The sequence below is a fragment of the Mastigoproctus giganteus genome, chromosome 4 (genome assembly GCF_048544385.1).
Source record: "Mastigoproctus giganteus isolate SK-2022 chromosome 4, ASM4854438v1, whole genome shotgun sequence".
NCBI lineage: Eukaryota > Metazoa > Arthropoda > Arachnida > Uropygi > Thelyphonidae > Mastigoproctus > Mastigoproctus giganteus.
This window is the reverse complement of record NC_143578.1, coordinates 146,246,663-146,268,585: the sequence shown is the minus strand read 5'-3', so window position 1 is coordinate 146,268,585 and position 21,923 is coordinate 146,246,663. Positions and strand designations below refer to the sequence as shown.

Sequence of the window (21,923 nt, the reverse complement as noted above, 5' to 3'; positions counted from 1 at the left end):
TTAAATGATTAACAATTTGCATGTTCGCACAGTGGTGTCCTTTGTTCCAAAAGAGAAAAAATATATATATAATAATAATAATAAAACTGCTACCAAATGCAAAATTGCCTACCTCAAAAGAAAGAACTAATTGTTAGGATTCCATTGCACTGCTCGCTCACCGTATGTCCCCACGTTGCACATGCGAGCTCATACAACCATTGCCATTCCTTACATTTAATACATTCGGAAGTCATCATTTTATTGTTATCAACTTTTGTTTGTTTTTTTGTTTTATAAGGTGAGTAATAATATAAGGATTTAGAATTATGTCACAGTCAGGAAGACGTGTCCACTGCTACTATGATTGGTCATGTTGAATGTACCTTGCAGTGAAGAAGAAACTAGCCTTTTCGTGTTTCTGCAAATGTATTCAGGATCGGTCTGAAATGGTAAAATCAAAGAAAATTTATGAGTTTCCTGAGATACAAGAAATGACAAAAGATTTGACGCTTACTGGCCTACCTGCTTACAACATAAGGATTCAACGCATACTGGCTTACAACAAAACATGCACTACATTTCTTTAGAACAACTAGAGAAAACTTTAAATTTGTATACTAATAAGGGAACGAAATTTAAAAGAGAAATTCAGGTATGCATTAGTTTTGGGTCTGTGATTGAGAATTTTTTAGAGAACAATAAAGATCCGGACTACCAGACTACAGTCGAAAATATGTTGGCAAACTTCAAGAAGTTGGGCTGCAACGTGATTGTCATGGTACATTTTTACACTTCCACCTTTGGAAGTGTAAGTAAACAGGACATTAAACACATGGAGATGAGGTACCAGGGAAGTTGAAATGTCAGCATCAGGGCTGATGTTTGCTGGATACTGAAGAGGTACTGTACAGTAGAAAAAACATCTGCAAGAAAATGAAAGAAACAAAACACTAATAATGAAAATTTGACCGAGTTTTTAAAGTGAAAGGTGAGCTTTTAGTGTACTTTTTAATATTCTGCCCTTTTCAGCAGTATTTTATAAAGGTGACAATGAATTTTCCAAAAAAATTTGGGAAAATATCAGGCAATAAAAACTGTGCTACCAATTGCAAAATTTTTGCAATGGGTACAGCTAAAATATGGCTATTTGCATAGAGAATTAGGTTTTAGTGTATTTTTTAATATTCTTCCCTTTTCAGTAGTATTTTATAGAGATGACAATGAATTATCCAAAAATTTCGGGAAAATATCAGGAAATAAAAACAACAAAACATGGACTGCATTTCTTTAGGACAGCTAGAGAAAAACTCTGCTACCAATTGTGAAATTTTTGCAATGGGTACTGCTAGTTTTAAGTTTAATTTTGATATGTAATGAAGTCATTACTTAATTATATACATATGTAATATGGAATATTTTATATGTACAAATTTTTGAATATTAAATATTTTGACCGACATTTGTATGTCTTTTCATTACATTTATTATTGGTTATGAAATATCCTATGGCATAGACCACAACTCACAAATACACATTACCTTATGGGAATGCAGTGCTTGCTTAGCACTGATTCACTTATTGCTGTTTTTCCGGAATGAATTATCAGCGTTAACCGGGGGTTGCCTGTATGTGAATTTTGTACAGATATCAAACCCCTTCCATATTGTGAAAGCAGACATGTCTGAATGGTCTAATGATTTTGTTGATGTGCAACAAAGCTAATACCATTGCTGCACTATGACTGTTGCTGTCCTATGGTCACCTCAACAGTTGCAATCTCCTTCACATGCTTTGTTAATAGTCCCCCTCCCCCCAATTCACTATGCCAAAGCTCATTGTTTCTCATAAAACTTCAGTGGTCATTGCAAAGGTACTTGAATACACATGCTTTATTATGGTTGGAGCCTACATGGTTAGTAAATATAGTGCTGTTTCTTGTATTATCTCTACCTTCTGAATTCCTCTGAATATGTGGTCGTTCCATAGTGCAAACAGAAAATTTCTTTATCCATCCATTCACAGACCTTTCGGAATAGTTTTCTGATGTTGGTATTTCCAAAGCACTGCTGCCTTCACTAGAAGTGTGTGGAAGGGTGGGTGGAACAGGAGAGAGAGAGAGAGAGAGAGAGAGAGAGAGAGAGAGAGAGAGAGAGAGAGAGAGCTATTCCGTAGTTTGCACACAAACAGTAAATTTAATTCCACACAACCAAGGTGGGTTTTTTTTTTTTTTTTTTTTTTTGCTGCCATTATAGCTAGTTTATACTCGTCAGATGCATGACTAAAGTAGAGAGAAAAGCAACCGGTGGGCAGGATTACCCACTTGGCTTTCCACTACACTAAAGCTGTTGAATGACGATGAGCCACCTGTTGCTTTTTGTTCTGCTATAATTATAATGGAGGCAAAAAATGAAACTTAATGATCTTTGTTGTTATGTAGAGAAATTCAATCAATTTCTTGATCAGTGCATTATTAGAAACAAATTGCCATGTAAACTGATAAAACTGTGGTGCCTTGTTAAAATAATTATTCCTCAAGAACAATATTTAATTTTTTCTTATTCTCCATTTTGAGATTTTTTTTTTTTTTTTTTCTCTGAAGCACATCCATTGATATCCTGAAAACATTTATCGTGACTATGTTAAATGTCATTTGGTCATATTTAACAAGTTGAACTCTCATTTATGTTTTAACCACTAGTGCCATCTTATAATCTATATAAACATTTACAGATATGTATAAGTTCAGTTGTTAGTCATTGTTGAAATGCGCCTCTACAAAACTTCACCACCACTAGGTATACCTCTCTAAAATCAGGCATTATTATTAGGATCCAAAATATGTCTGAAACTGCCTTATTTTGGAGTTATTACATTAAAACATATAAAGCTAAGAACTTAAGCATAATCTGAATGTCATAACTCATTCATTGAATGAGTTACGATGTCATAAAATTAGTAACAAATGTGCATATAAAAATGCTTTAGTTTTGGAGTTATTACATTACGACAGACGTACAAGGCTGCTGTAGTTAAGTAGCCAAAAGCAAGGGTAAGTAAATATGATGCTTGAGTGACCATGGTTTAAGCCTGCTTGACTACTAAATATGGTGCTGTTTTTGTATTCTTTCTGTCTTGTGAACTCGTCTGACCTTGTAGTCGTTCCAGCATATAACAGAATTTTTTTTTTATTTTAAAAATAACTGAATATTGTAACCCATTCATTTTTTAGGTGCTTCATCCCTTCCCCATCTTATGTTAACATATTACTATTAAGTAATATATTACTTAATAGTAACATTACTATTAAATTACTACAGTAAAATCCTGTTAAGTGGAACTTGTCTGAGGTGCACAAATTATTTCAAAGGAATCATATTTGTATAAAAAAATTCTGCTGCACTTAAAATCAATAATAAATAAATGTAATGATGAAATTTATGCACTACAAAAAAAAAGTAAAAAATGTGTTTTTAAAACTTGTTTGAAATCATTTTATTATTTATAAGAAATATCACACATTCGAAATACAGAACAGTACAACTTCCTATTCTCCATCTTGTAGTAACATATTATGATTACAATAATTTTATATGATTATTATTATGTGAATAATGATTACAGTAAAGTCAAAATTATTTCAAAATATTCATTATTTTATAAATAAATTCTACACTTTTCTAATATATACAAATAGTAATTTATGGTTTATTTCACTTAAATAAATTACTGTCATGAGTATGATGAACAGCTATACAGACAAATATAGTATGCCAGCAAATCAGAATGCCTTAACATGGATATTTTTAACTTTCCAGATTGGAATCCATGGATTGGCAATTCATTACTCAGTAGCAAAACCTAGATTTGCTAGATGACTGCTATCTGTACCAACATGTTAGAGAAAGAACAAAAGAAAGTGATATTCTTGATCTGGTTTTCTGCAGTGATCATAGAGTATTGATGTGGGATTTATTTAATGATTAATTCAAAGAAGGGCGCCTCCGTAGCCAGGTGGGAAGGAGCAGCAGTGCGTAGCACACGCTTCTTGATTAGACCGGGGTTCGAGCCCATCACCACCAAATACGGAGGATGCGGAAAGGTCAAGGGAATGACCACCGCATATTCCCAGAACAATATGGCCTTAGTTGCTAATGCTCCTAAAAACCAAATAACAAACAACAAACAATTCAAAGAAATATCTACTGACAGGGGTAAAGGAAAGGGATTTTGTTTTTGCAGATGTGATTACAGTTGCTACAGACTTTTTTTAAAAAAAACTTCAGTGAGACCAACTGATGCTATTAAAAAATATAAATGCCAAAAGTGTTCAGAGAGTTAATTATAGAGGCCACTAAGTGTTTTATGCCAGCCAAGAGATTATTCAAGATTTTAAACCAAACTGGATGTCAGATGAATGGATGAGCTTAGTGGTAGAGAAGAAAAATACATGGTGATTATAAATTGGCAGGGGACAAGGACCTATTTTAAATACAAACTTGTCTGTAATCAAATTACTTATGGGTTAGGCATTGCTAGTCCTTGACTGACAGTGCAAAGAAAAAATACCAAAGAGTTCTTTGCATATGTGAACATTAGAAAGAAAAGGATGAACCTCAGATTGCTGACAAACTGAAATTCCTCATGAAAGTACAGTAAACCCCCGCTATTCACGGGGGTTACGTTCCTGAGAAATACCGCGAATACTGAGTTATGGCTCCCATAGTAATAAAGGGGTTCCATTCCAAAGTATGAAATATATAAGAAAAACTAGTCTAAAATTTTATCTATGTATGTATTATGTGTACCTTCATAATATGACTATGTACATAGACAGTACATAGTGAAATGCAAGCATAAGGCATCGAAATGAAAATAAGAAACAATTTAATATTAAATGTAATATTTATTAGAAATTTCAAACAAATCTTTCAATCCAGCGGCTTTGCTATAGCTAAAAAACTTATCCTGCCAGTGCTATCACCAGTTTCGCTAAAGTGTTGATAAAGGAGTTTTGCCTTTTCACGAATGATGAGTGAACTTAATGGAATTTTATTTTGAGTTTGGTCTTCTATCCACAGATTTAAAGCTTTTTCCATTTTTTCTAATTTAACATCACGAGTTACAGAGCAAATTTTTGAAGCAATTAGTGCGTTTTCATGGACACTACAACGGATTTTTTCTTCCGATTTCTTGATTGATCGTACCATTGACTCATTGATTTTATAATGTTTTGCCACTGAGGAGACACTTTCACCATTAGAAATTTTGTCTAATAGCTCAATTTTATTCACTAATGTCATCACCTTCTTTGATATTTTTGCATTTCTCTTGTTATTCGTAGCCATATTTTTGTATGGGTTAGAAAGAACTTGTCGACAACAAAGTCACTTTCTTCCGTTAACACACTCGAAAAAGTCTGTTTTACACTGCAAAATGGTAGATTTATCACTTTTGTAAGCATATCAATTTATAAATTGATAAATTTATTCAATTTATAAGCATATAAATCAAAAGCAAACGACGAAACCTTCCATGACAAGCGCATAACACATAATGAACAAGGATTAGCGAGAAACATCCACGTTCGCAATTTTGTCACCCCTCTCCCCCCACCCAATGAGCACTGTTTTGACCGGGAAAGATAATTTTAGCCAACCCATGTTTTTTTATGGCGGAAAATGTTCATGGCGCTTTAAAATTCACATTTTTTTAGGTTCCATTTTATATTAAATCAGCGACTGCGAATAGCGGGGGTTTACTGTATAGTGGTTTCACCACTTGTCGCTAATTTGATGTTTTTGTTTGATTCCCATCTATGACTGATGTAATTTCTAAAGACCTCTTCAATTGAGGCAGCAGTTATCTGATCTCAGGTGAAGGGAGTACAGGAACTCCTCGACTTATGTACTTAATCGTTTTTGTTTTTTTTTTTTTTCATGTCTGTAAGTCCAACTTCGGTCTTGTAGATACAAAGTATATATATACAGTACAGTACAATGCACCAAGATTATAACCCCCAACAAACTTCATGTACAGTATTTTACGATTTGTAACAGTTAAATGAGGCTAAAAAAACATACAATGAATAATAATGTAGAGTACAGTATTTATTGGAAACTAATTTAATCTAAATACGATACGTCGTATTTAGATTAAATTAGTTTTGATACATCGTACAGTAATTTAATCTATGATCAAATTACTGTATGATGGACTCTCCAAAATAAAATCCCGTTGACCATACGATATATAGTAAGCACCGGTCATTGTGATCACGTTTGCGAACTGAATTTTAATTCTATTAAACAGCTATTCTAATAAGCGAAAATATGAAAAATATTAACCATAGCTATAAAATTAAAGATATAGAACACAAATTTACACTTTACTTCCTCCAATTGACAAAATTAAATGTGTGAAAATAGGAAGAATATTTCCCACAGGTTAGCAAAAGAAAAATAAATTTACATTTACGTACTAGCTTAATTAATAGTTTGAACTAATTTATTTCTGTTCACTGACTTTTTTTTTTTTTTTTTTGGTCCTAAAATTTAAATCAGTAAGAAAATAAGCAATCAATAACAAAGAACACAGCATGCACAAATTGCAACTAACATGATATGAGATACGGGGTAACAACTTTACGAAGCTCAAAAAATAGGAATGAAGAGAAGATTCTGAAAATTTATTTGTTTTTTATATGATTGAAGATTTCAGTGAAGGGGGAACCACATTTCACCATAATAACGTAAAATTCCACAGAATTCCAGCTATCAGTATCATTGCAAATGCAATAAGATCTAGTTTACTACCCTTTATAATTACATTGCACTAACAGAAAAGCCCAATAAACCAGAAACTGCAAATTGTTTTTATTTTATGGTAGTGACCTTCAGAAATCAGCTTTAGAAAAATATCACAAAGGTGTTCAAAATTGATTCTTATAACTGAACATAGTAACTGCTTTGTGCTTTGTACGTAATGCAAGTTGTACGTAAGTCGAGGAGTGCCTGTATATGGTTTCCCTAATGACATTCTGAGTTTTACAGCCCACAACATGGATATCAGCCCATGAATGCACTTGTTCAGATAGCAGTACAGTACAATCTAAGTTACTGATGCACCCAAAACCCTACAACTGAATAAGTATTTTGTATCAACATCCACACATGAAGTCTGGAGATGGGGGTTACCTGGCATCAGTTCTAATACTGGTTGGGAGTTAAATGATTTTATGATAACTTAAAAATGATGGAAAAGAGAGTAAACTAAAAATGAACAAGTGCCTGAGTGGCATTTATATTTTTTAATAGCATCAGTTTGTCTCACTGAAAAGTTTTTTTAAAAAAGTCTGTATCAACTGTAATCACATCTGCAAAAACAAAATCCCTTTCCTTTACCCCTATCAGTAAATATTTCTTTGAATTAATCATTAAATATATCCCACATCAATACTCTATGATCACTGCAGAAAAACAGATCAAGAATATTACTTTCTCTTGTTGCTTCTCTAACTTGTTGGTACAGAAAGCAGTCATTTAGGAATCTATTAAAAGAAGCTGCAAAGTAAACCTTTATCCATAATAATATTAAACTTATATTTATTTAACTTATTAATAATTAAACTTCATTATTAATAATAATAAACATTTAGCCATAATAATGAAAGCATCCTTAGATTCAGGGAAAGTCTCTATAGATTAGAGATGTGTATATGTATCTCTTATTTTTAAAGGTGGTTGAAAGGGTGAAGTGGATAACTGGTGACCTGTAAAAAAAAAAAAAATAAATACTAATAACAGTAAATAAAATAAAAAAAAATAACTATTTACACTCACTCAATTTTCTTCCATTTTTCCATTCTTCAATTTTCTTCAACTCTGCAGAATGTGCTCCACTTTGGGTGCTAATTTATTCCATTAATCTACAACACATTGCCAGAGATAAACTTCATGAGATCCAGTTTTCTGTTACTCCCTGAGATTTTATAATTGTGCTCTTTTTTTTTTTTTTTTTTTGGCACTTTTACCAGTGAGAAAGTACCTTACCTCTCTCATTCATTTCATCCCCTTCAGCTCTTTATGCACCTCATCAGGTCCTCCCTAAGGTGTTTTGGTTACCAGTCTTTGTAGCCTGCATCTCCTCAGAGGGATATTGCTTGGCTCTCCTCTCCAATTTACTGCAGCTTTTCCCCACAGAGAAAGAATTGGCCTAGCCACTAAATCCTTGACTACATTCAGGTTAAACTAGATATTTTTTTGGTAACAATTAGGGCTTCTTTCTAAGGATCCAGCATGTTTTTATTGGTTTTTTAATTCCTGGGAATTAAAAAAATTCTGGAAATTTCCGAGGAACATTAAATTGTTTTAAATTTATTTTTTAATATAACTATATGCAATAATGAGTTATGAGATATTGATTATGGATTATGAAAGAGTTATTGCAATTCCAGGCATCTCATCTATCCTCAAGTAACACTTGACAACTGACACCATGACTGTCAAGTCTCGTGCTTGGTGTACTACCAAATTCTCGATTTTATTACCAATTACTCAAAAAAAAAAAAAAAAAAAAAAGTATATATATTGAATTGAATTCACTCTGCTAGTCGCAGTCCGCAGCACCGCACGAAAACTACGTACGTAGCATGTTCAAGTATGTATTGTGGTATCCTATGATATGTCAGCAAACAGGAGTGCTAACTGTTATTCATCTTGCGAATAGAATAAGAATATTTAAATGATTTGACTTTTTTGCAGGATTTAAAATCTTAGTTGATATATTACTTTATTATTATCAAAATCACCATTTTCATTACCAGTATACCAAATGATTTATTTTCATTGCCAAACAAATTTTTAATTACCAAATTTGATTAAATTTGGGAAATTAATGGGCTGCCATCATCACTTATGTTATGCACATGGCATACACCTGGCTGTGTGTGTGTGTGTGTGTGTGATGTATTTTATACGAAAGTAATCGATTCAGGTAGAAATCAAGCAGAAAACAAGTCAGATGACGATCATGAAAGTGAATTAGATGATTTGAATCCAGCAATTGAAATTAAGGAGTTAGCTTTTGCCAATAAAATAGATCTAAATTGCCAATGTAGATGAAGAAAGCAGCACCAAAAAATTTACAGACATTAGTGAAACGATAAAACGGTAAGAAAAATTGTAAAAATATTCAGGATATCCCCTCTCAAGAATGAAATTCTTCTAAACTACGTAAAGACAGAACATGGTTCCAAAATGTTGCTAATTTTAGATTCGAAAAAGTGCTGGGACAATTTATTGGGTATGATGGAGAGATTTTTAGAAACAAGAGCAGCAGTTTTTAAAGCATTAATTGATATTAAAGAAAAGCAAAGTTTAACTAATGAGGAATTTGATGTCCTGCAAAATAGTTTCAACTCTGCAGCCAGTAAAAATTGGTGCAGGTAAATTATGCAGCTGTGATGCAACTCTGCTAACTGCTGAAGGAGTATTTGCTTTCATTATTAATGAGTTACAACAACAAAAGTCAGAATTTGCCAAGAAGATGAAAAACTCTCTTATAAAACGAATTAATGAGAGAATGAATACAACTTTGGTTGGCCTGCTTTAGTATTTAAATACTGAGAAAAATTATGTGAATTCTGCGGTGACTACTGGCTTCCCATCATTACCAAACAAAGAATCATTATTTGTATTTGCTAAGGTGACATTGATTAACCTTTCCAAAGAAGACGAATCTCTAGCCCCAACTCTTCACAATCAGTAGATGAAGAAAAATCAAGAAATTAGCATTAGTTGAGGCATATGATGCAAGAAAGCAAGCTTATACAGCATTCAGCCAAAAAAAAAAAAAAAACCTTACCATTTTGCCCATCTGGTCACTCCAAATGTAAGTCTGTTCCAGCTCTCAACTACCTGCTGGCTAAAGGAAAACTTCCGCACATCTATTCTACAACTGTCTTTCCTCAATTTGAATCTATGCCCCCTCAGGCATAGATTCAAATTGCACAACCCATGGGTCTCAGGACATTGAGAGGCAATTTAGAAGCAGCAATTTAATCTAAGACAAAACTTGTGGAATTTTAAACTTTTTCTCAGGATCACAGTGTTTAGGCCTGGTTTTGAAGCAAGAATTTGCAATTATTCGAAGCAACTGGGGACAGAGCTCCCAACGTTATGCATTTAGTTGATTCACTAAAAACCATTCCACCGACCTCTGTTGAATCAGAGTGAGCATTTTCTGCAGTCGGTTTATCACAAAGATGAGAACTAGCTTTAGTGATAGGAGTATTGATGCTTTGTGTTTAAGGAGTTATTATCAAAATACATAAAAAAATTAATTTTTGATTGTAAATGTTGATATTTTAAATAAAAAGGCTTCGGCTTCATTTTTTAAAAGAAATTTATTTTAGTTGGAAATAAAGAAATATAATGTTCTAGTCTTTCTGTTTCCTGTAAATTGTTCAATTTTTAAATATATAAACATAAACGGTCGATTTTCCTAAATTTATTCAACCATTTCCGGAAAATCCCAGGAAGAAAAAACTATATTTGAGAAGCCCTAGTAACAATACATGTTTGCTTGCTGTCATAGTGGACAAAAACAGTCAAAAATCATAATGATATTATTTATAATTTTCTTTCAAATTCAAGACTCCATTTATCTTATTAACACTTGCAGCTGTTTGAAAGCCATTCACACAAACTGTCAGATGACACATGTGCAAAGTGGTTAAGTTTCTAGTTTTATATTAAGCCACTGGGGATACTTCTGCGTGTGTATGTTATGCTTGATATCATATGTGTGTGATGCTTGTTCACCTATGTTTATGTTTACAGAAACTTCTCTTTTACTGTGGCGCCTCTGTAGCCAGGTGGGCAAGATCAGCAGTGCGTAACACACGCTTCTTGATTAGACCGGGGTTCGAGCCCGTGACCACCAAATACGGAGGATGCGGAAAGGTCAGGGAATGACCGGAGCAATATGGCCTTAGTTGCTAATGCTCCTAAAAACCAAATAAACTAACAAACAAGCAATCTCTTTTTCTGCTGTTCACATTCCAGTAGAGAGCAGACAGCCGAAGCAAACAACTTAGTGGAAACTTTTTGTTATGGCCTACCCTTCAGTTCAGCAGAGCTCTGTTGAGAGAGTGCCAGATTAATCTGCAGTATAAAAATTGTTTTTTGGGGACTGGAATGAGCTTGGAATGGATGCTGCATTACTGTTCTTGTTCATAATATGCATCAGTAATATTATGTACACATGGTTACTGCCTTCTTCAACATGTATTATCCAGATGACCATTCCATTTCATAAAATTTTACATTTTGATGAGCCTTAATGGGGAAATGGAATAGGGGATTTTGTTTATGAAATTGTATTTTGAAAAAAAAAAAAAAAAAAAATACTAATATGAATGATAAGAGAAAAAAATAAATAAGAAACACAGAAATGGCTAAAAGTTTATTTCATTTAATTTTAATGCTATTGCTCTTTTACTAACTCATTGAATTTAGATCATTTTTGAGAACTGTGTTCTAATTCTTTGCTCTGTCAAATTGAAGATAATATTATTACTTTGAATGCTGTTTCAAATTCCTTAAACAGATTACTGACCACTTTCATAAGCTTTTAAGTATTATGCCTTTTGTTTACACAAATTTTAATTTACTTTCTAATGTGTACCCTCTTGGAACTTTGCTTACTCTGCTAATTGTGTTTGTGGGACACTCAACACAAGGTCACCAGATGTCATGAGATAAAGCACTGCTGTAAGCAGCATGTGTTTACTGACGTTAAAATTTTTACTTTCTTTATGAAATTACTTCCTTGACTGACTCTTCCTTGGTGTTCACTGTGGTGGCCTATATGGACCTATACAAAACATCAGGCTTTTGCAATCATAAGCTAGGTATATATTCAATGTCGTCTATATTGTCTTTCATTTTTTTGTGTGGTTGTTACACTTACATCATTTTGAATTACATTAATTCTACTTAAAATCAACCAAATCTTCAAATAGGCCTCTGGGGTTGGGAATATTCTATATTCATAATAATTACACAATACACCAACCAATGTTATAAATAGTGTTATGTTTATTAAAATAATGTAAATAAAATTCCAATAAAAACTGACTGTACAATATAATATGAATTTAAACTGCAAAAAATTATTTACAATAAAACAATGTAGATGAAACATAGGATGATAAAAGCGCTAAAATACTGTAGCTTTCAGAGGCATCCGTCTCCTTTTTCAACAGAGGCTTATGGTACGGCACATCCTTAAATATCAGCAGGCTCACGGTTCTCAGCAGATGGTTCCACAGGAGCATGGGCAGCGCTTCCCCATGTGCACTGGAACCGGAAATGGCTCGGGAGCATGCCAGCCGGAACCACTCATCCCGTCCAAGAACCACTGCCTCGAAGAGGGGATAAATGCAGATTCCCCTGTATCTATTAATGGTATTGCTCTCAGAGGAACAAATACGCAAGCTCTCGAGCCACTTGCATTCCCAAAATCTATGTGCCTGGTGGTTCTTGGACAGGATGAGCGGTTCTGCCTGGCAGGCTCCCGAGCCGTTTCCAGTGCACACAGGGAAGTGCTGCCCATGCTCCTGTGGAACCACGTGCTGAGAACCGTGTGCCTGCCGATATTTAAGGAAGTGCCGTACCATAAGCCTTACTGTTGAAAAAGGAGGTGGGTGCCTCTGAAAGCTATGGTATTTTAGCGTTTTATCATCCTGTGTTTCATCTACATTGTTTTATTGTAAATAATTCTTTGCAGTTTAAATTCATATTATATTGTACAGTCAGTTTTTATTGGCATTTTATTTTATTTTATTTACAACATTATTTTAATAAACATAACACTATTTATAACATCTGTTGGTGTATTGTGTAATTATTATGAATAAAATCAACCAGAGTTAAGGAAGAAAAGTTATCTCACAGCCATAGTACCATTCAAGTTCAATGCTTCTAGTACCATTCAGGTTCAATGCTTCTACTTAAATTAATTTTTAAAACTTGAAATTGAGCTGTATTTCTATATGTAAGGTAGGTAGTGACAAGGTAAAAATATTTGTTAAAATAGTGAAATTGGGTGTACAGATTTTGACTGAAAACAAAATCTTGCTTATTAGTTACTTTTCTGTGAGTAATATTTCTTCATTTTCCATAGGTTCTATGCTCGTGATTCAGGATTACTAAAATACAAGATCTATGCTGGTGTACAGGAGAGAAGTCCTCCACCTTCAGCTCATAAAAGTCGACTAGTTGCTTTTACATTCCATCCCCACGATCCGTTTGCTATAAGTGTGCAAAGAACAAATGCTGAATATGTTGTAAATTTTCATGTTCGTCACACTGCAACAGAATAATACTGTAATTAGAAATATGCTAGCATCGAACCTAGCGAGTTACATAATCAGTCAATAGACAATTATCAGAAAATAAAGGTCTGTATTTTATTATATATGCTGAATTGGTGTAATATTGGAACACCCAGTGCATTTCATGTTAAGCACATTGATTGGGTACAAACTTATTTTTAATTCTTACCAGGACAGTGGTGCTTTCCATTTGTGGCATATTTTATCTTCACTTTCAGTAATTTCATAGCAAGTTATAAGGAAGGGTTAATGAAAGAAAGGCGCCTCCGTAGCCAGGTGGGAAGGAGCAGCAGTGCATAGCACACGCTTCTTGATTAGACCGGGGTTCGAGCCCGTCGCCACCAAATACGGAGGATGCGGAAAGGTCAGGGAATGACCACCGCATATCCCGGAGCAATATGGCCTTAGTTGCTAATGCTCCTAAAAACCAAATAACAAACAACAATAAAAGAAATCAGTTGGAGCTTAGCATTCAAAAACATATCACTCTGATCTTGTATGTATATATATATATATATGCATCAGCACATTACACAACTAATCTGACTGTAGTGTCAGGGTAGTTGTGTAATGTGTCTGAAAGCAGATGATAAGCTGCAGTGACATGTGGGAGGCCATGCATTACAGTTAATCAGATTGTCTATCTACAGCCATTAAGTTCATATATGGTCAGAGGGAACCTTCCTCCTTTATGACCATGCTCATTCACATGCAGAAAACTCAATCAAGATGCATGGTTATCAAAAGTATTGGGACATCATATATGTGACTTAAAGCAGTTTTAATATGGTGTTAGCTCAACTTCAATCTTCAATACAGCAGGTGATCCATATGACTAACTTCTCGCCAAAATTTTGGCGAGTTTCAAAGGAAACTAGTTGCCATCATACAGGAAATCTTTAAATGCAGCTTTTTGAAGATGGCACCAATGGTCAGTTTCACACACTTACACAATTTTTTCCACAGTTGTTTAGCTGGGTGAAGACCGGGGACTCCAAGCTAACCATTCTAGTGTTAGCACAGTTTTCTTAAAATCAGGTCATTATGCATTGCATCAGTGGCATAACTATGCCAATACAGCCAAATCCCAAAACATAAAAAAATTTTATTGATTAAAATGTAAGTTTTTTTTTTTTTTTTTTAGTTATGTTTATGATAAAATTTACTATGTCTATGAAAAATAATTTTTTTCGCACAAAGCATGTTTATTGTCAGCTAGCTGCACAGCACGAACAAAGCTGCAGTAAATAGAGGTGAAATGGTATTAGCATAGCTACTGCTTCCAGGGCAATTTTTAAGGATTTCTGACTGCTGGGGTCAAAGTCAAATAGGGGCCCATTTATTGGGGATCATTATTATCGAGTATAGTATTACTATTGCACCTTTCTGAGTATTACTGGAGGGGGATGACCATGCAGTTGGGTCTCCGGAGACTTTCCCCCCCAGTTTATATGTCAAAAAAAGTCCACATTTTTCCATCATTGCTGATACAACACATATCTCAACAATGGATCAACTAAGCTTTATGTACCATTTTGTCCATATTGTAAAAGATCCGTATGACAACAGACCTAAATGTATAGATATCAGAGAAATGTTCCTTGGTTTTTCTCACCATTACTGATGGATCAGCTGCTGGAATAATGTCAGTTATTTGTGACTCCATAAATTCAAACGATTTAGATCTTTCAAAATGTCGTGGACAAGGGTACAATGGAGCAAACACAATCAGTGGTGTATATTCAGGAGTACAATCCTGCCTAAAAGAATTACAACCAAATGCGTTGTACATACATTGTGTGGCACACAGTCTCAATCTAGTTATTAATTAATGATGCAGTAAATGGAGTACCGGAAATATCCAACAATTGTTCAAAGTATACATGTGTTTTTTGGCTACAGTATCAACCTTTGGGACTTGTTATCTCAAATTACAGGTGAATGCTATATATATTAAAGAAATTAAGTCCAACTCATTAGTCTAGTCAGCTTGCATCTATAAATTGCTATAAAATTGAGATTTCCTGATTTGCTAATGGTATTAAATAAAATTATCATACAATCATCAAAAAGTGACGAAAAGTTAGAAGCCATCTGGTTTAAAAATAATATTGAAAATTTTGATTTTGTGTTAACCACCGTACTGATAGAAAAAATCTTGTCGAATATTAATTCAGCATCAACAATTTTGCAAAGAACGAATATGGATATTGTTCAAGCTGCATTGGGCATAGAAACATCGTATAATCAACTGAAAAAATTAAGAAATGAATTTGAAAATATCATCAAGGAAGCATCATCTGTTGCACAGAAATGGAATATACCTTGTCAGTTTGCAAATGAACGGAGGCAATTTGTTAAGAAACATTTTGATGAACTGGCAGATGACTACCGATTTTAAAATGCTGAACTGCTGTTTCAAGTCAACATTTTTTATCGTGTAATTGACTTAGACTACCCAACTGCACAAAAAGTTTAAAGGAGTAAATACATTTTCTGACTTGTTTGCATTTCTTACTCCAACTCAATTAATCCAAATGGATGAAAATTCCATTATAAAAAATGCAGAGAAGGTGCAAAAGAAATTTTCAAGTGACTTTTCAGAATAATTTTCGATGAACTTACTACTTTGCGTAAAGTTGCTAAAAAGTGAAATTGCAAAAATGAAAACTATTCGTAAATTTATAGAACTAGTAGTAAAATACTACGATATGAGTGCTAGTTTTTTGTAAGTACTGTATCATCCTTACTGATATTATTTTTGACAATTCTCATTACTGTATCAACTGCAGAACACTTTCTTGAAATTAAAATTAATTAAGAATTATTTGAGAAACACCTTGGGACATGTCAGTGCTAGCCACTGCTTAGCATAGAAGCACAAGAAACTGAAAGAATGGACATTTCTAAATTAATTAATGATTTTGTCAATGCCAAATCTTGACGAAAACCATTCTAAATTATGTAAGTCAACATATTACTTCATTTAATTTTCAGAATTTAATATTATTTTTGTTTTTATATAGATTTTAAATACACATTTACTGTTGTATTGTTAATTTTTTATTTTTACCAAAACAAATATTTTCAGGGGCACCCACACTAAACTACATTGGGGCCCACTTTTTCTAGTTATGCCACTGCATTGCATTCTATGGCAAGGAGCATTGCCCTTCTGAAATGTGTATGGCCTCTTTCCATAAAATTCCATCATTTCAAAGTAGTACAGTGCATCTTCCTAGAGGTATGCTAAAGAATTGCTTCTCAAACTTTTTCTCAGAAATTGCTATTAATACTGATTCTCATTCATGTACACAATTGTAAGATGGGATGTGAGGGTCATTGCACATTGATGGTAAATGTTATAAAGAAATGTCTTTAAGCCACATATACCTGTAGTTTCAAGAGCAGGTCTATTAACACCATTTTAGGAAATGGTTATTAATGGACAAATCGAGAAACAATTTCTCTTTCTGCAGTCACTGAGAAAGAATTGTTTCTTGTGCAATGAAAAATAGTTATTAACATATTCTGTCCCATTTAAAAATGCTTTCGTGCCTCTCACAATTTGAGAACCATTGTTTTGTGTGATTATGTCAGATGTCTCTGCATGCCAATTCGTACAAGGATATATATGTGCATTGGCCAGCACAGACTAATTCACACATATCCATACTGTTTTGCAGCATGTTCTCTAAGCTAAGAAGAGGTATACTGAATGAGGTCTGAGCAGAATTTTTTCTTATTGAGAAACAATATCTGTTTACCACAGTATACTACTATAATTACTTGTACGGAAATAAACATCGGACACTGGATAAATTTAAGTTATGCACTGGATAAAGGAAACAAAGCTCTTTAGGTAAGTATTGGTCTGGCAAGTTGTATATAGTGTGTTTATCATATGTTATAATCAGGTCCACAAGCAAAAACCTGCAAAAGAGGTTAAGATAGGGATCTTGAATATAGGATGAAAGATCTTCCATAGCCCATTAAATTTGCCCTTAAAAAGTCAGAACAAAATCTATTTACCATTGTTAAGTTTGCCTGCATCAGACCGTATCCAATTATTGTTATTCCAGATCAATTTTATTGTTATTCCAGGAATTTGAAAATTATATGCCTTTAATTTCTATCTTTGAGGACACCGGTGTATCAGTGATCATATTTCACATTCCTAAAAGTATCTAATCCTCTGGCTGTTTCAGATTTTCATCCAGTTTTAGTGTGCTCTTTGTTAGTTATGTTTAATATGGGAATCTGGGAACGTTTTGGCTGTACTGTTCATAACATCAGTAGTGAAACAAGAGACCATACAAAAGAAGCACAACACATATACAGTATAATAACAACAACAAGCCTTTATTAACCTTTTTAAAAATTCCAAATAAAATATATCAAAGATTTAATAGTTAAAAATTAAAATTAAACAGTCTAATTACAAAAATAGAGCATTATACAGTGACTTAAAATGAACTTAAAAATAGTTTATAAAGTAATAAACTATTTTTATACAAAGTGAACATGGAAATAATTTATAAATTTCTTTTCGATAAAAAAAAATAATCAGTGGAATTTTTTTTTTAAAACCCCCAAAAGAGCACTAATATTTATACCTTTATGGACTTGAGAATAAACAAACATTTGCTCCAGTTTCAAAATATTAAATAATTTTTGACTTTACACTATTAGCTTTTAGGACAAGGTTTCTTCTTAACCTAGAGTCAACCAAATGCCTCCTTTGTTTGTGTTTTATGTTTTAATTTGTTATGGTACATTGATTCACCATTCTCAATGACAGTATTATATAATGGGCTCATCACTCACTTGGAAAAGTTTGATTTCCATTGGAGACATTCTTAAAGACCTCTTCACTTGGGGCTTAGCCAATCTCAGGTAGTAGGTTTTCACTACAAGTTATTCCAGGTTTTAGGCATGCACATTGTTCACCCCAGCAGCTATCCTTCAAGATGCAGTGGGTTGGGAATCCAGACTGAGAGTCTGTTCTAATTAGTGTTGTCACTAAATAACTATACTTTAATTTGGTAACTATAGTGTAGTATAGACCAGTGCATGATTTACTAATTATTTGCACACCTACACACCTTTAATTAATAGATTACAGTTTATTTTTTACATGTTCATTTACACTTGGAAGGTTATGTGACCAACACACACACACACAAATATTATTTTATAATATATTTATACTCAGAAATGTAATGTAACACTATAGGTGTGATCCACAATCCAGAAATCTCAGGTCCTGAGGTTGCCAGTTTTTGGACAATAAATCTAACCAAACACTGTGTCAAAATCAAGCACAGATAATGGGACAATGCATTAGTAGTATACATCTACTTTTTGATAATTTTTTTTATGTGGTTATTTTTATTAACTACATTATTTTATTTTTATTTTCCTTTATCTTTGTTATAAAAGAATAAATATTACTGGTGAACAAAATTTAAATAAAACAAGTAATGATTGCTTTCCATTTAATAAATAAATAAATAAAATTGAGAAAAAAAATAGACATAAATGAATTAAGCACAGTATTTTTTAGAGGATTTTTTTTATATGTTTTAGGAATAAAAGTAAAGGTTTTTAGATTTTCCCCATTCAGCATTGAACACTTTCCAGTTTTTATCAGCTATGGAAAAGCATACTGAAACTGTTGGAACATCTTCAAATTGCCTTGAAAGCAATGCAAAAAAACAAAAGTCATTCAAAAGAAACACTTTTTTTTTTTTATTCAGATTGCAGAGAGATGATAATCTTTTGCAAGTGAAACTTTCTCATCTTTGAGATAGGAAACAAACCAGTTTCCTATCTCAAATACAGTATAGGTTTTCTGAACCTGTACTGTATCATTGGCCTATTGTACTCTCAAATGTCAGATGAAAGAGGCAGTCCTGAACAAAATTATCCATAGCTGTGTTTAGATAACTTTAATACAGTATGCACATATCTTTTACTTACCAAAGTATTTAACAGCTATACAGTATATAATTAAAAAGCAAGAGTAATAATACAGCTGTAATAAACATTTGGGAAAAGCCTTACTGAGTCATCAATAAAATTTTGTTCTGTGGATTTTTTTATTATTATTATTTATTTATTTAACACAAACAGTGCAGTCCAGAGATTGATATTCTTACTCTCCCTCACTTTAGAAATCAGTAAAGATTTGGCTAATATAGAAATTAATAAAAATATCAATATTTATTTTTAAAGCAAATAAATATGCATGGAATGGCAACTCTAAGATAGTCAGAAGTTTAAAAATATGAACAAATATACTGCCTCCCTTGTTAACAAATTAATAAAGGCTGCCTTCTAATCAACAACACAGTTATTCATGACTAGCAAGAGAGAGATGAGCTATCCTTGACTGTCACATATGTTGCTAGATGAACTGATCTTGGTACATTTCACATCAAATTTTATTCTAAGCATTTTTACATACAGTGAGGGTATGGCCTTTTTTATATGCAATATTTTGAAATTAATTTGGTACATTGTGGAATTTTTTGATGGCAAGCAGACTTAGACTATCAAGGGTAAGATCATAGCATGTTTCGTTTACAGCAGTAGAAAATGCTAGTCGCTGAACGAATATGCATAGCTACAAAGCCACCAAAGAGTTTTTGAAAGTGTTAAGATAAATATTAAGTTCAGGGCAAAAGCCTCAAGCCATGAAAGCTTGTAAAAATTCATTGTACATGTCAGGCATGGCCTTTTTCTGTACATGGCTTTGAGCAAACCAGGTTTTGTTACTCAGTGCGTCGATCACATATTGTGGACACACTGCTCCAATGAAGAATAAGTGAAGTTAAATAATATTTGACTTCACTTTTAATATAGTCTAATTTGGAGAACCAATTCATTGGTGCTATTTGGGGAACACGTTTTGTGTCAAAATAAAATGGCCCAATTTCACAAAAAAAAAACCAAAAAAAACTTCTGGATTTTGGACGCTCTACCTATACTAGTTATGAGCATGCCCATTTAATGGGTCATTCACCTTTCCCAATTTTTAAACAAGAATAGGTGGGGATATATATTAGGGATTGTAATACAGGTATATTTGTTTGTAAAATATTGTATTTTGGCTTTCTGGTCTTAGATTCTAGAACTAAAAGTTGATTTTTCAATTTAAATATGCATAAACACAAACTGAACATTGCTTTATGTTTTGCCTATATCTATCTGAATGGCCCTTAGCAATGGGATTTACAACAATCAGGGCCAGTGATGCCTCGCAGCCAATTAACGAATAGTTTCTCAAATTCGAGTTCGAAAGTTGTCTGTGAGATGTTTTGGTGACACATATTATTATTATTAGCCTTATGGTGCAAGGAAGCCTGGGGCTTATGCTGCACTTGACAAAAAAAAAAAAAAAAAAATCCTGAGAGAGAGAGAAGTAGAAGGGAATCACCAAGAAGGAGAAGAATGATGATATCCAGCTCAGGATCCTGGGTGTGCCAAGCCCATACTCACCAGATGTGAGCCCCTGGGGTATGACAGACATAATAGTCGGTATAGCATTAAGCACCGTCTCCTGCATTATAATTGAATGGACAAGGTTTTCTCATTTTTGGACATTTTCTTTAAGAATTGATTGATTGATTATTCTAATACACTGCCAATATTAACAATAAGTAATAAAAGTACACAAGTTATGCTTATCAATTATTATATTTACTAATAATTAGTTATTGTATTAATGTATATACTTTATAGATTAATGTTATCCAGAATGAATAACATTACATTTAAAAACCACAAAAAAATGAAAAGAACTTAGTATGGTTCTATTATTTATATGCAGAAAAGGAAATGTTAGCAAGCAGTGTCCCAAAATTATTAAACGTGCTGGAGGATCAACAAGTGGGCTTCATGTGCATCTCAGAACACAACATAAATTTATTAAAAATAAAAAACTAGAAGTAGATGCTGATTCAAGTTCAATGCATACTGATCCACCTGCTTGTAAAACACAAATCTAAAATTACAATTTTTTTCCCAGTATCAACAATGACTCTTCCTGCAACTTTACCACAAATGATTACCCTTAATGGGTTAACTTTTAGTGTAGTCTGTACTTCAAATGATCTGAGAATAGCATTAATACTGCAAGGCTTTAATGAAATACTTAAATCTCCCAACACTATTAAGAAATTGTTGACTATAGCACAAAAATATGTGGCATTTTAATAAAAGATTTAAGTGTGCTGAAATTGAATGGCAAAAGACTAAGTTTAACTTTTGATGAGTGGACAAGCATTAAAACTAGGCGTTATTTGAACATTAATGCTCACAGTAGCCAAAATTGTTGGAACCTTAGTTCAACTTGTGTGCTAGGAACTTTTCTGGTAGAAAAATGTGTAGAAATAATTGGAAATAAGCTGAAAGATTATGGACCTTCTCTTAAGAAAGATATGTAGTCTCCATTACTAATGGCGCATCAGTAATGACAAACATTGGCAAATTAATTGATGCAAGCCAGCAACTTTGCTATGCAGATAGCAAACCCACTTG

At 33.2% G+C, this 21,923-nt stretch overlaps 1 pseudogene across 1 annotated transcript in view; it reads left to right on the top strand.

Moving 5' to 3' along the window:
- LOC150087118 (DET1 homolog) overlaps positions 1 to 13,460 on the top strand; it is a 55,884-nt pseudogene extending 42,424 nt beyond the window's left edge. Inside the window, exon 4 of the transcript XR_016546871.1 lies at positions 13,169 to 13,460. The product of XR_016546871.1 is annotated as a DET1 homolog (transcript). The remainder of the gene's footprint in view (positions 1 to 13,168) is intronic.
- The last annotated feature ends 8,463 nt before the right edge of the window (positions 13,461 to 21,923 follow it).